This window comes from Pyrgilauda ruficollis, unplaced genomic scaffold, assembly GCF_017590135.1.
Source record: "Pyrgilauda ruficollis isolate IOZ18807 unplaced genomic scaffold, ASM1759013v1 scaffold15, whole genome shotgun sequence".
Taxonomy (NCBI): domain Eukaryota; kingdom Metazoa; phylum Chordata; class Aves; order Passeriformes; family Passeridae; genus Pyrgilauda; species Pyrgilauda ruficollis.
Window position 1 is genome coordinate 14,308,180 of NW_024513654.1, and position 12,748 is coordinate 14,320,927.

At 36.1% G+C, this 12,748-nt stretch overlaps 1 protein-coding gene across 1 annotated transcript in view; it reads left to right on the top strand.

The window, feature by feature from the left end:
- The window catches only part of LOC121350220 (adhesion G protein-coupled receptor A3-like), a 256,338-nt gene that overhangs the window by 29,110 nt on the left and 214,480 nt on the right, over positions 1-12,748 (top strand). The gene's annotated exons all lie outside the window — the stretch shown is intronic.

Sequence of the window (12,748 nt, forward strand, 5' to 3'; positions counted from 1 at the left end):
TTCTTATTAATATTTTCCCTTGTCTATGCTGGATATAATTGATTTTGCACTGAAGCAATCAGGTCAGATTGCTTGGCTTATGTGAAGGACTTGGGCGGAAAATGTCTGTTTAGTCTGAAAGTGCCTAATACAAAGATTACAGTGAAGAGATATATTTAAAGTATGTATTGGGGTTTGTGTTACCATCTTGAAATAGTTTGTTTTTGGAAATAAAATTCCTGCTTTTACCTAATCTTTAATACACAAAGCTTTCAGAAAACTTGGTAAACAAGGGCTTCTGATACCTTCTAAATATTCTGTGGCATATACTGGGGCTAATTTCTGGCACAGCTTCTATATTTCTATGAGTGTCTTGCTGATATTCTATAAGAACTTGGAGTCTGGTGGAGGGTAAGTAAACAGATTTTAGAAAAAGGGACCTAACAAGCTATCGATACCAAAGTTAGCTTCATTCAATACCAGAAACACAGCAGAAATACATATTTAAATGTAGTTTGAAGGAAAATGATATTTGCTCTTAGTTTAGTCTTTCATAGTATGAGGGTGAAACTGATCGAATCATCATTGAAGTATTCAGGTTTAATGTTGGAAATCTTATTTGATAATCCAGAGAGTGTATGTTACAGTTTTGGTTTTTTTCTAATGCAGATTAAGGGTTTTTTTGTTATCATCTGGCTGGCATTTGGTAGTCTTTGAGATCTGTTACTCGGTTTCAGTCAAAATTCAGTAATAGTGTGAAATACTTGTACCAGCAACTTGCTGCCTTGATTTCTATACATTAACCATCTCCTCTGTCAACTCAATGAGCATAAAGTAATAAATTTATGAACAGCAAAGAAATAAGAACTGTGTGTGTTTGCATACAGTGCAGTTATAAGTGATAAAAATGGCATTTCAATGGAAAAGAGACAGATGGGTGCCCATGCTGATTTTGGCTGTTACAAGAATTGTCTGCTGTGCCCTGTACTGTCTTGTGCTTTCTTGTCTTTGATGGATGATGGATCTTCCACATTGGTACACCCAACTGCCCATTACTCTAACAGGGGCTTGCCCGAAGAATGAATGTCTAAGGTATTTATTTTAGGAATTATTTAAGGACAGAATCTTTTTTTGTCATTCTTCTTCAAGCAGGTTGTGCTGATTTTCTAAAGAACAAAAATTGGGTATCGCTTGTCGATCAGTTTAGTAAATAGCTTGTAATTATATGTGTACCAGAAAAGACAATCTTTATCTTATTTTCTACACTTGTTTATCTTCATTAGTATTCATAGCTATACTCTCTTCCCTAACCCTGCTTTTATTTCTTTTGTGCCTTTTATTTCTTCAATTCTTTCTGAAGACAGTCTCTGTTTTTAAAAAATAAATAAGTGCAACTGGTCTTACTTATCCTTTCATGTCATTTCAGGCATCCCTGAAAGGTGCTATCACTCTCATTATTTATTCAAGCATCTGAAGACGCTTCTGAAAAAAAGAATAAATTATTCTGTCATCATTAGTTTAGGAAAACTTTTAAAACCTCTGAAAGAAATGAATTGGGAAACCACTATGAATAACCGAGCTTCATTTAACATAGCTGTGATCATTTCAGGATGTGATTCCCCACAAAGGCTCTTGAATTCCTTGTGGATATTGCTGCCAGAGTTTATTATTTGAAAAGCAAATGCATTCAGCTACAGTTATTGTATAACTAAATGTTTTAGGAGCCATCTGGCAGAAATGCACAGAGGTAAAGTTGAATATTTGCGACTGAGCATCAAACAAAAGGTGGTTGAGTGAGCTGAACATTGACTGATGTGAAAGAAACAGATACAAAGCAAGGTAGGAAGAAGTGAGTTGTGTAATGGAAGTTGAATCAAATGATAGGTGTCTTTGTATTATTTATACCAGTGTTTTGAACAGTTGTGCTGAAAGCTTTTTTCCAGAGATTGCAGCTATAGTTAAAATGGAAAGAACATCAAATATTGAACAACACAGCCTTAGGAAGATAATTTTAAGTACCTGAGCTGATAGATACAGCATTTGAGACTAGGATGAAAAAAAGACAAATCACAACTGGGACCATCATTGACCACTTTAGCTTGGAAGCTGGGGAGTAGATGGACTCGGAGGTAATGGCTGTGTTGCATTCATCATATGGGGTGAAAACTGCCTTCTCAAATGTCCTAGGAGAATTTTCTTAAAGCCCATTTTCTTAAAGTAACTGCATTTCCCTTCCCCAGTGCAAAATCTCTGAGTGATAAGACACAAGGATATTGCTTAGGTTTAAAATTAGTACTTTCAACCAAGTAAGTGGAGTCTTCTGCTTACCATAATTAATTATTAATTGTCTAGTTAGGGACCCATGTTGGGTAAAGCAAAAGCAGTTTGTGAAAAAGCTCAAGGTCTGCATCTTCACGTTTGGAGTTTCTCAGTCTGACACACTGTGACAATTCTCTTGCATAAATGTCTGATCTGTGCAGTAAGTTTAGAGCAGATGATCTCTGTGCATTCTAAATTTCAAATTTTTAAGAATTGTTCGAGCTATTGTAGGCCATTTTATAAGTAGTGCTCAAGGCCAAAATAATCCACAACAGCTATTATGGATTACACAATACACAAAATTGTATTGTGGATTGCACAAAAGTGTCCCTATTTTACCACTCTGAGAAGTTCCCTGATCTGCCTGGGTCAGGAGATAGGCAGGAGATGGGCCTGGATGACCTCAAGAGGTCCTTTTCAATCCAGATGATTGGGAGAATCAAATTATCTGTCATCCTGCATTTTCTCCCTCAAATGGACACTAACCCAAGTCTGTTTTTTTAAACCATTTTGCAGACTTGAAGAATCTCCAAAAAGAACTCTAAACTTGTATGCTGGACTGTATGCATTGTGTGGGGTTCACTTGCCCTCTGAATTAAATAAGAATAATCGCTAACTGTTTAAAACTTTGGGCTGTCACTCTGCTAGAGTATGTATCAGTAGCTGTCTGAAGTGCCTTAGCAAAACTCCTTTGTCACTCCTTATTAACAGCTAAAAGTCTGTTCCTCTCAGTCTTTGACACCAAATGGAAGGCTGGGGACCATTCTTACATGCAGTCTTACTGGTGGAGGCAAAATAGAAAAAAACAATTTAGCTTTCTTAACCTAGCTCTTTAAATATGTCCTTATGAGAAAAGATTTTCTTTTCAAATTCAGCAAGGAATTATTTAATGATGCCAGACCAAGTTTTTTTTCAGGCTTTCAGTTTTCATATATACTACCCAAAGAATGTACAATGAGTTCTGTATTTCATTGAATTATCAGAAGGTGTACATTGTCATTTAAAAAAAATATTACCGCAGATAACACTTTTGCAGAATACAATTACAGTCCCAGCAAAACTTGTAAGTTAAGCTATAAACGTTATAAAAACAACAAACCAATTTGTGGGAAAATCAAAATAAATTACTACAATGGAAACTTTTCAGTATTTTTCTGGATTTATAGTCAGCAATTGTTACTGGTTAACTGTTTTAGTAACTGAGACACATGAGCATTTTGGAGACAATTCTGAGCATAGTTTTCAGAAGTAATATGGAAACTTTATAATGCTCTTTTAGAAATACATAGAAGATTAGCAAAACTGGGGAAAGCTAAATGAGTGTTTCAGGATTTAAGAGAAGAGCAGTGAGCTGAATATGAGAAGTGCTGAAAAGATCTTACAAAGGAAACAAAAGGTAATATAAGAAGTGTAATAGAAAAGGAATGGTGACTCAGGACATTTTACTCTTTGTACAAAGTGACTTAGAAGTAAGTTGTAGTAAAATCTGAATTAGGAAAGGTGAATTCTTTCTTATAAACTTTTTAATTAAATGGTAAATTATTTATTTGGTAGTCTTGTTAAAGTCCTTGAACTTAAAAATTCAAAGTTTTTAGAACAAAGCCTCCTGACTGTAGTGCAAAAATTGTATGTAGTGCAAAAAATAGGTTTGGCCCACCTGTGGAAGTGTAAGGTATTTTGGGGTGCTTGTGATTATTTGGCTGAGCAGTGGAGTGTCAGCCCAGGAGAGAGGAATGGTCATGCTGACCTTGCCATGAATCACCATGGTGATTGCAGAATCTGTTTTGAAGTGGGCAACTTAAATGAACTTCTTATTCCCACTGCAGTGAGTGTAAAAATTCATGTCCTGTAGGATGAAGACGTTTCTCAGCTCTTTTCTGTCTGGTTGGTGCTGAGTGTGCTGAAATGCTCATTCTGCACAGTGCTCCAGTGCATTGTTCTGTCAGCTTCTCTGCGACTCCTGGCAGTGTTTGCACCATTGCTGGTGGTGAATTTTAGAAAAGTGTGAATGTGAAACAAACATGAGAATGTTATCTTCCCACAATGTCAACTGAGTTGAATGAAAAACATGTCAAAAGCAAATCCTCCTGTAGACAATCACTTCAGTAAATCCCTTTGTGTATTGCACAGGCTTACTCATTGGAGAACTTTAAATTTTTTTCATATTCTGTGTGAATCTCATTTTTCCCACTAAAAATGGATTTTAAATACGTATTGCTAGAAGGATGTGCAGTGAGTTAAAGGCAAAACCAAGAACACCAGGGCATGCAGTCCCATGCTGTCACCAGCTGGCATATGCTTTTAGAAATAGTGTTGGACATAAGGATTTCCTTTTCATTGTAGAGAGAGCTTTGAATGATTCCTCTCTTTCTCCAAAGAAAATGTTGACAATAGGATCTTTGATCTTCAAAAACTAATGCACGTGACAAATTTAATCCATGTAAATAATTCTGCTAGACTCAGTAAGACCCATCACAGGAAGTTTAACACGCATAACTATGTCTCAAGACCATGCACATGACAGGTATAGTGATATAGTCCAAAAGTTCACTTAGATGAAGTTCTCTCTTCAAAAGATGTAATGAAAATTCTGTCTTGTCAAAAGATCATGTGGGTTTTTTAAAATAACTTTTGAAAAAAATGACATGCACTCAAGTCCAAATCTTGTAAAAGCAAGATTTATCTAGACAGCTAATGATGTTATAAGTGTCCATGTTGTAGTAAAATAGTAATGATTTATCCCTTTTTTAATATCCTCATATTTTATGTTCAGTTCAGTATTATGTGATTTTAGGAAATATCACTGCATAATTCCACTTTACTATTCCAGTGTTATATTGCTATTGTCAAACCTTTTTCTACAATCATCCACTCATGATGTAAGTTTTCCAGGTCCTGACTTTATTGAATACAATTGATTAAACTTGTATTCTGTAGAACAGAATCCTGTATGACACCTCGAGTGTTCAGTGAACTTTAGAAATAACCTTTAGACCTCAAGTTCTTGTGGGAAAAAATGTTTTACTTAATAGGATCATCTAGTTCAGAAATTCTCTAATGCTTGACAGAAGTCATAAAATAGACAAGCACATTTCTTTTCAGAAGTACTTGCAGTCCTATTAGTAATGCTTTGATTCCTAGTGCTACTTGTCCTGTTCAGTTAATTAATATCATTCTGTAGTGGAGTGGGCTTGTTCAAAAGCTGAAAACTCTTAACTCCCCCACTGTTAGGAAATCATATTAAAATTTCTATTTGAGAGTGACCTTGCTGCTTCCTTTTGTTGATACATTAATACCACTAAACCAGTATTGGGGAGAGATGAGTTGTGTGTCCTGCTAGTGATGATAATATTTTGTTTTACCATTTGAATTGTGATGTTGCTTACAAAAAAAAGGCTCTTGAATATGACTATACCTAATTAAATCAGTTGATGAGGTAATTAATAGGAGAATTCTCTGGGTTTGATATTTTGAATGTGACCTAGCAGTCCCTTATATCATCCAAGAGGACTCTTGATGAAAAGCCACCAGTATGAACACCAAACACAAAAGAATAAGAGTTTTGCCTTATACTTTATATTACTGAAAGTGGGGCTATTGAGCAGTGGTTTTCCACAAAAGCAATATTCTGTTTTCATACTACAGTTTCTCCCACATTCTGTTAAATTTGTAACAGACTATTACTGTTAATTTGCACTTTTGGAAGGACTTCCATTTAAATAAGTAATTACCTAACAGGAAATTTCTTGATGCTTATGCTTTCTTTTGCTATCATCAAATAGTGTAAAGATCTGGAAGCTGCTGTACTGCTGATACTGTACAAATTAGAATGATAATTAGCACATTGTTACAGCCTCTTTGGCTATAGCTGTTTGGGGGCTGTATCTGCCGTATGAACATACTATGTTCAGTAGTTGGCAATTTTTGAGTATTTTTCTGTTTTCACTAATGCTTGGTATTGCTGCAAGTGAATGGGTTTGACAAAAGCTGGCATACATGAAAGAAAATGATAAAACCAGCTGGAACTGGAGGTGCTGAGAGACTGGGTTTTATTGCTTTCTTCAGGATTTTTCTGTGATTCTTTTTAAGAATGCTGACCACACACTTTGTTTAGTTTAAGAAGACAATACAATGGCCACAATCTCCTTCAGGAAAAGAGGTGTCACTTTAGGCCATTATATGCATCTTTACTCTTCTGATATCTTTTAAGTTTTGATGTTCTCAAAGTCAGAAAGAGAGGCAGACATTGAATTACTGTACACTGATACTGATATATAATAAATTAATGAATACTCCCCATATCTTTACAACTGTTCCTTCCTTGTGTTTGGGTATCAGACTATGTAGATATCCACCACACCCCATTCATCTCGTGTGCTGTCAGTAGTGTTTTCAGTCCTTTTTCTCTTTTCACTTGTTCAGTCAGTTTTGTTATTGTTCTGTGACTTCCCTGCCAGTCTGTCTGTATAGTTCTAATATTATCTCTTGAAGTCTTAGGTAGTAGCTCAGTAGTTAGGCTGTGGTTTTCAGCTTGGAGAGGGAAATAAAAATGTGCAATTAGTACCTGTATTTTATGATAGCTCTGTGTATCTCTCAATGTGTGGCACAAAAAGCAGATATCCTTTTTTAAATTTACTTTGCTATTTCTGCCATGTTTCTGGGCAAACTCCTTCTGGTGCAGCTCTCAATGAATTATGGATGTGGTGGGGAATAAGCAATAGTCAGGTTTACCAAGGATTTTAAAATGTTTAACAAATTTAGAAAAACTTAGTTTTTAATTTTACACGGTAGAGTTTCAATGCAAATTATTCCAGTCTTATTCTGATAGAATAAGACTGAATTTCTGATAGAATTTAATTTTTCCCTACCAGCGTTACAGGGAATTCACTGGATGTCTGCTCGCACTCCCTTTGTATCTAACCACATACCACATGTGAAGAGAATGGACATCTTAAACTTCAATATGTCAGCTGTTATCAGATTTCCATGAAAAATGATAAACTGCTATTTGTACTTAAATTGTTATTTTTAAATGAAGATTCTTCAAGTTGCTTGATGTTAAGTTAGTAAGAGAAGCTGCAGAACTCAAAAAACCATTTCTGAACAGAGCCCCTACACAGTCATTCCAGATGTACAATCTGAGTGGACCAGGTTTTGTCTTTTTTCAAATTCTCATGGATGTCTGCCTAGCACACCTTTCTACTTGAGAAGTAGAAAACTGAATAGGGATTAAGAGCAAGTGCACAGCAGGGGCAGGTGTGGCTGGGGGTCTGGGGTGTGTTTCCCGTAGCACCTGAGTGTCCCTTCAGCTGTGCTCAGTGAGTGGAGCTTAAAGGAAGGATTCTGGAGATTTCCATTTTCTACACAAGGTCTATCAGCCTAGACACAGGCCTGGGTCAAGTTTGATCTGTACCAGCTCTTGGGCTGCTCAGCAGAAAATCAGGTGAAAGATGACATTTTACTGATTTTTCATGAAGTTTGGGTGGGAGTTTTTTGCTTGTGGTTTTCGTGTATTTTCCCCTGTGAGTATTATCAGAGGAAATACATATTTTCATTAATGGGTCACACTTCCTTCTGTGTTCACTATGCATTTGGGAATAGCAGTGTTCATCTACATGCCTTGTCCTCCACAGATTTGGTTATCTGAGCTGTGCTTTCTCTGTGGATGCACTGCTGTGTGAGCTCACAGGCTTTAGGCTTTACTGGGTGGGATGCAGCCCCATCCCACTGAAGAAGCCTCAGCTGTGGAATTTGTTTACTCTGTAATGTCATTGACTTTGGAGGCTTACTTAAAAGATTCCTTTTCTCTGAGAGGTTATAGGAAGTTGAAGTTTGTTTGCATTATGATTGAGAGCTATTAATTTGATGCTTTTTAAATACTATAGTAAGTTCTCTTATGCTGGACATTTTTTATACTTGCATGAGACTGTTGCTCAGTGTCACATCATCCTGTACTTTCTATGGTTTCACAAAACTAAAAATCACAGCATCATTTTAAGCAAACTGTGATCGTGGCTTGTTTAATTCAAACGGAGTAATCAGAAAGAAAATCAGAGGAATTACTTTTATCCATTAGAACAATATATTCTTTTAGATGTCTCTGTCCTGTAAAGCAAGAGTGTCTAGGAGAGAGTGCAAGCAATGGCTCATGGACTGTCCATGCTTCTCTATTGTTAGCATCTCCTTGGCATGATTTTGGTCCTGGTGTGTAATGAGGCTGGTTGGTTGGTTGGTTTCCAGTGCAGGGTGAATGAAATTGCATTCAGCCTCTGCTGCAGCCCCCCGAGGAAGTACATTTGTGCCAGAAACTACGTGCATGGATTAAATGCTTTAGGATGTCAGTGCAAGTCAAGAGAAGGTGTTGGAATGAAATCCCTTCAGGACAGGAACAGCTCTGGAGGGCTCCACAGGGCCAGGAAAGGACAGACCTGGTGTTAATATCTTCTGAGCAGCCTCTCTGGGGTAAACTGTCCCCCAGCGTGTCTTGGGAGAAGGAGTAGCAGGGACATAAGATTTCAGAGGGTCAACTGCAGGAACAAAGTGGTTCATAACATGTCTGATCAGCAGAGTGGTAGTGACAAGTAAATTGCTCCCCAGCAGTATTTTAGTTGTATCCTGTCAGAGCTGGGACTGCAAGTACCTTGATTTGGATTTTCAGTTACTTGGGCTTAAATCATTAATATTGTGCAAAGACAGTTTGCAAACTGCTTTAAATGCTTATTAGAGGGCTTCTCTGGGAAGCTTCTTCCTTAACAAAACAAAAAAAATAAAGGAAAAAAACCCACTGACATCACAAAAAAAACCAACCCCTAAACCAACCAATCAACCAACCCAAAACCCAAAACAAAAAAACTACTTTAAATGGATTTTGGCTTTGGAAAATACTATCATTGAAATAAAGTATGCTCATTTTTCAGTGTTTCTTCTGCTGGAATAAAATATTTAAAATGTGAGATTCTTAGCACATGACCAGAAAGTGATAATTATTTAAACCAGCTGCTTAGTTGCAGTGTATAGTGAGATTCATCACTGTGATTCACTAACACATCAGAAAAAAATCCCAAAAAGCAACCAAGTGAAAATGCTATGGATGGATAAAATGTGAGAAGTACTTATTCACAGTGGATGCATGGTGCTGGTTTATTTTTAAAAAATGCAACCTCTATTTGAAGTTTGATTAGAATGATTCAGTTTCTATTAGGTCTGACAGTTATAAATTTGTTATTAGCTTTCCAAAATAAAATAGACGAATAACACTTTTTTTTTTTCATGTGCTTATTCGCCAAACCATTGCATCTCCAAGTTTAAGAAAAGGATGCTTAGCACTGAAAAATTTCTGCAGGTCTTTAATTAGAAGCATTTCCCTGTAAGCAGATGATTGTATTTGAGGGAAAAGAGAAACTTACCTATTTTGGCCATACTTGACACATGTCTAACGAAATAATGTACAATTGCAGTGTGATTTCAGCATCAAGAGTAATAGCCACAATTTTTCCTGACATTAATTATTTTAAAAGATTTTTCATTGTCTGTAGTTAAGCCTCATTTCTCTGTTAGGATTTTGAAAATTTCTCTGTTAGGATTTCCTCCCTTCCGTCCTCATCCTCACAGCAAATATTCTCAGAAGGGAAGGATGTTACAAGTTGCATCAAAAGTTTAGTAAGTGATTTATTACTGTATGAAAAAGAATGTGATTTATGTTTGCTAGTGAAGTTGTTAATTTTATTCACAGAATTGATGTTCAGTGCAAGCCAAATCCTTCTTGATAACAGTCTGCTGCGAGTTCTTGTACATCACTAAAACTAATTAAAAACAGGTGGATTCTTCCCATGTAGCAGCACCACCCAGCTAAATGAAATGAAGATAACTTGTATGAATTGTCAGAGAGGATGTTGTTTTCCTTAGGGACCTTACTGGAATGTTAGGATTCTCTAAAGCTTGCATTTCTGAACAGAAAAATAATCATATTTTAACTATGATACCCATATTACTTTGTTTATAAAACTTGAATTTAAGTTGGTGCTGTAGAGAAGAGGAAACCCGGAAGGAAACTTAAATTTTGAAATATGATCTCTGTGTGAAAGTCTCTGTGAAACTCTGGTAAAAAGATTTGAAGGGTTTTGTTTAGAAACTCAAATCTACATAGCTAAGTTTTGTTGGTTTTTTAAAAACTTTTGTGGTGTCACATTTTTCAAGACTCAGTTTATCTTTCACAAAAATGAATGCGATCGCAATATTGAAGAATCATGAGCTGTGGTTACTGAGTATTCCATTTATGAACTAAATGATCTGCTTAATCTTGTGATTTATTGCTAGTTGGATAGTTGTCTTTAATTAATAGGAGTTTGTTTTCTGTGGGTTAATGATGCTAGTTTCAATCTATGTTTGTAGGGCTGTACAGAACAGGACATGGAGGCAGAGTAGAGACCACCTGACTTGTGCTGCATTTCATGGAGTGCCAGCAAAGTTCAGACTGGCCTCTTTTTCTGGACAGAATGAATAAAAGGCTGGAAAAACCATTGCCACAATAAAAATATTTTAAAGAGAGAAGTACCTAAGCCAGCTGTGATTTTTAAAGTGCACATATCTTTGCAAATCACACTATGCAGAGTGGGCCAGATATCATCTCTGTATCTAATGTCATTGTAATAGACCTCCAAGATGGTCTCTCTGTAACAAAGTATATTAAAAAAAATGACCCAATATGAAGTGGACTAATTTATGTTAGTCTTTCAAGCCTAGCCAATTTTAATTTTGGGTCTTCGTTTTTTCTTGACTGACTCCAGTTCTGTGCAGCCTTGGATGACATGTTGAATAAAAGAATAAAGTAATAGAAGACTGAAAATAAAACACTAGAGCATTTCATATATTTACATTTTCTAGTTTAGATAGTTTGAATTTTAAACAAGTCTTTCATCATGTCACTGCTGAAATGTATTCCTAAATTGGTAAAGAAGAGTTGGTAAATTAGATAAATAATATTATCATACGTGCAATTTTTAATCTGAGGAGTAGGAGGAGGAACTTGTGACATGTGGAGTTTAATTGATGGGAACAAACTGTGTGTATATTGGAGCAGATTTAATTTTTTTTTTTCAAACTTAGGGTTCTGTGTGCTTTCAGATGCCTGGTTGTGTGGATCATGATGGATGCCAAATGGCCACTTGTGGCTGCCACTGTCTGGTTCTGGGTCAGGAGTGATGCTACTGCACACATGCATTGACAAGCAGCTTAGTGTAGGATAGGTCAGATCTGAGCACTTCTCTTCTCCATGTAGATGGCCCACAGTGGGCCACCAACTCACATCAAAATGTGCATTTATTTATGAATTTTAGATCTGCAGAAATCTCCAGATCTTGCTAACATTGCAGTATTTTAACTTTGCTGCATTAACAATTTTTTTTTTTTTTTTTTCTGTGGGTCAGTGTTGCTACATTTGCACCTAGACGTGAGATTTGATGTGTGTTGGGGAAAAGAACTTATTGTTCATATACAATGGCAAATGCTAAGAGCAATACCATCTTGTCTTGTGTAACAGATTGTTTAAAAACTTTACAAAAATTAAAAATTGATCAAAAAATCTCAAGTTTGCAAGTCAAGAATATAAAATTTTTTTAAAACATTTTTTGGTCTGCTTTCTATCTTATTGCAAACTGCTTGTCTTTTTTTGAAATGTACTTTTGTGCACTAGAGAAGTATAATTTATTGTAAATGTTACATTAAAAGACTCATTTCTCAGGCAGTTGGAATTAGGTGCTTTCAGAGTCAAATGTTTCTTATGCACATTGCATAATCATTAGATTAAAAACCCAATTTCTCCAGCTTCTAAAACAAACCATTTCTTTTGCATATTGACAAGTTTTTAAGGGGTAACACCTTCAGAACAAGTGCATGTTCATATTGTATTGCTTCTGAAATAGCTGGGAACATAGAGTGATGGAAAATCACTGAACTGGAAAGGATCACTTGTGAAATGCACAGTACCTTAACAGAGAGGAAGAATAAACAACTTCTTCAATGGCCTGCATGCAGTGTCAGTTTGCAGGTGTGTGAGAGTGGTGGTGCTTGATGGGTCAGGCATATCTTAATTACTGAATTTCTACTATGCAGAGGTTGCAACAGGAAAATGTTTTTGGACTTGTCTGTTTTTGTTTGTCTCTCCTATAGAAAATTAAATACTTTGTCTGTATATGTGAGCTATCCATGGTATAATGGCTTGTACCTCCCTGCTACAGAAGCCACTGCAAAATGATTTTATTGTCCTCTAATCTACTGGAACAGTTTCTAATATGTATTTTGCTTTACCAGCCTTTTTGCAGACTAGGAAGACCAACAAGTAACTTAGTGGTAATTTAGAATTTACTAGTAATTTAGAATTTACTTCCCAGTGTTAGAATTTTCAAGCTGGAGTCAAAATACATTTCTTGACATATTTACTGACTGTGCTTTT